At 50.5% G+C, this 3,067-nt stretch overlaps 1 long non-coding RNA gene across 1 annotated transcript in view; it reads right to left on the reverse strand.

Annotated features, from left to right (window-relative positions):
- Nucleotides 1-3,067, reverse strand: part of LOC149983201 (uncharacterized) — a 192,424-nt gene that overhangs the window by 76,034 nt on the left and 113,323 nt on the right. The window lies entirely within an intron of this gene.

Consider the following 3,067-nt stretch of genomic DNA (forward strand, 5'->3'; position numbering starts at 1 on the left):
TCCATTTTCATTTCAGAAGTCAGATTATCTCCATGTAACCATTATTATAAATAACGCTCCCTCCCTTACATTTAGAATGCTCAGGGAGGACAGAAATATGGTCCAATTCACACACCTACCAATATAACCCATTGTCATCCCTACTGCCTCGGATCTGTCGGACTCACTATACACAAATAGTGCATTTATAAATGTCTGTTTTGAAGTGTGCCCATCTGTTTGTATAAAAAAAGGAAAGAAAAAAGAAAACTGTGATGCCTGGTTTGCTTTATAAAATGAATTTGATGTATAGCATCTACTTTAACTTTTTACTTAAGTATGACAAATTAGTTATTTTTCCACCACTGTACTGAAGTACATTTAAACCAGATACTTACATACTTTTACTCAAGTAGCGTTTTACTTGGTGACTTTCACTTTTACTTGAGTAATTTTATATTAAGGTATCTTTAGTTTTACTCAAGTATGACCATAGCATACTTTTTCCACTACTGAGTTTTTTCATCATTATAACTATCTGTGGACATTTAGACTCTCTACACACATTCAGATTCCTATATGTTATCCTGAAAGCCCAATCACCATGTGTCACGTTCTGACCTTTATTTCCTTTGTTTTGTCTTTATTTAGTATGGTCAGGGCGTGAGTTGGGGTGGGCAATCTGTTTGTTTTTCTAGGTTTGGTTTCTGTTTCGGCCTAGTATGGTTCTCAATCAGAGGCAGGTGTCGTTAGTTGTCTCTGATTGAGAATCATACTTAGGTAGCCTGGGTTTCACTGTTGGTTTGTGGGTGTTTGTTTCCTGTGTCAGTGCCACACGGGACTGTTTCGGTTTGTTTATATTCACTTTATTGTTTTTGTATTTCATAGTGTTCAGTCTTTTCTATTAAAACATGGACACTTACCACGCTGCGTATTTATCCGATCCGTGCTACACCTCTTCAGACGAAGAGGAGGAAATCTGCCGTTACCGAAACACCCACCAACAGAGGACCAAGCGGCGTGGTAACGGGCGGCAGCAGCAGCAGCGAACACAAGACTCGTGGACTAGGGAGGAAATTCTAGACGGGAGAGGACCCTGGGCACAGCCAGGGGAATATCGGCGCCCCAAAGCAGAGCTGGAGGCAGCGAAGGCAGAGAGGCGCCGGTATGAGGAGGCAGCACGGCGGCGCGGTTGGAAGCCCCAAAAATGTATTGGGGGGGGAACACAGGGGGTGTGGCGAAGCCAGGTAGGAGACCAGTGCCAATTTCCTGTGCTTACCGGAGAGAGAGAGGGACCGGGCAGGCACCGTGTTATGCGGTGGAGTGCACAGTTTTCCCAGTGCGTGTGCATAGCCCGGTGCGGTACATTCCAGCTCCTCGTATCGGCCGGGCTAGAGTGGGCATTGAGCCAGGTGCCATGAAGCCAGGTTTACGCGTCTGGTCTCCAGTGCGTCTCCTCGGGCCGGCATACATGGCACCAGCCTTACGCATGGTGTCCCGGGTTCGCCAGCACAGCCCAGTGCGGCCTATTCCACCTCGCCGCACTGGTCGGGCTACGGGGAGCATTCAACCAGGTAAGGTTGGGCAGGCTCGGTGCTCAAGAGCTCCAGTGCTCCTGCACGGTCCGGTCTATCCAGTGTCACCTCCACGCACCAGCCCTCCGGTGGCAGCCCCCCGCACCAGGCTCTCTCTCCGTCTTCTCCCTACAGGTGCTCCCGCCTGTCCAGCGCCGCCAGAGCCTCCCTCCTGCCCAGCGCCGCCAGAGTCTCCCGTCTGTCCTGAGCCGCCAGGGTCTCCCGTCTGTCCTGAGCCGCCAGAGTCTCCCGTCTGTCCTGAGCCGCCGGAGTCTCCCGTCTGTCCTGAGTCGCCAGAGTCTCCCGCCAGCCAGGAGCCGCCAGAGCCATCAGCCAGCCAGGAGCCGCCAGCCAGCCAGGAGCCGCCAGCCAGCCAGGAGTCCCCAGAGCCGTCAGCCAGCCAGGAGCCGCCAGTCAGCCAGGCGATGCCAGAATCGCCCTTAACTCCGGAGCTGCCGGAGTCTCCTGCCTGTCCGGCGCTGCCGAAATCTCCTGTCCATTTGGGACCCATGGCTAGGGTCCCCAGTCGGAGGTCAGCGGCGAGGGTCGCCGCTCATAAGAGGCCACGGGGACGGTTGAGGAGGCGGACAAAAACTGTGGTGAAGTGGGGTCCACGTCCCACGCCAGAGCCGCCACAGCGGACAGACCCCCACCCAGACCCTCCCCTATAGGTTCAGGTTTTGCGGCCGGAGTCCGCACCTTTGGGGGGGTACTGTCACGTTCTGAACTTTATTTCCTTTGTTTTGTCTTTATTTAGTATGGTCATGGCGTGAGTTGGGGTGGGCAGTCTGTTTGTTTTTCTATGTTTGGTTTCTGTTTCGGCCTAGTATGGTTCTCAATCAGAGGCAGGTGTCGTTAGTTGTCTCTGATTGAGAATCATACTTAGGTAGCCTGGGTTTCACTGTTGGTTTGTGGGTGTTTGTTTCCTGTGTCAGTGCCACACGGAACTGCTTCGGTTTGTTTATATTGACTTTATTGTTTTTGTACTTCATAGTGTTCAGTCTTTTCTATTAAAACATGGACACTTACCACGCTGCGTATTTATCCGATCCTTGCTACACCTCTTCAGACGAAGAAATCTGCCGTTACACCATGACATTAACGAGTATTGGAGCTATGTGAGTATGTGATCTAGGAGTATTGAGCATCAATAGCATGACCAGATAGACCGTAAAATAGTCAACATGATGTGAGCCTCTGTGTATCACTCTTACTTCAGTGGTGAGTTCATATATGCTCTAGTCTACTGTTGTAGTTCAGCACTCAGGGCCCAGAGTTGTTTCTGAACATACCCTAGCATTAATATGTAGCAGCATACATTTTGACACATGATTGGCTCTAGTTAAGCAGGAAACTGCCTGGGGCTAAGAGCCAATCACGCCTCACTGCCTAGGGGCAGGAGCCAATGAGAAGGGGCTGAGGTGATTATATTGTGGACACACAGCTAAGAGGGTCTGCACACACACACCAAAACACAACACAGCTAATTAGCTAAAGATAATTTCACACACGAG

The sequence above is a fragment of the Oncorhynchus mykiss genome, chromosome 5 (genome assembly GCF_057628025.1).
Source record: "Oncorhynchus mykiss isolate SJ-2025 chromosome 5, ASM5762802v1, whole genome shotgun sequence".
NCBI lineage: Eukaryota > Metazoa > Chordata > Actinopteri > Salmoniformes > Salmonidae > Oncorhynchus > Oncorhynchus mykiss.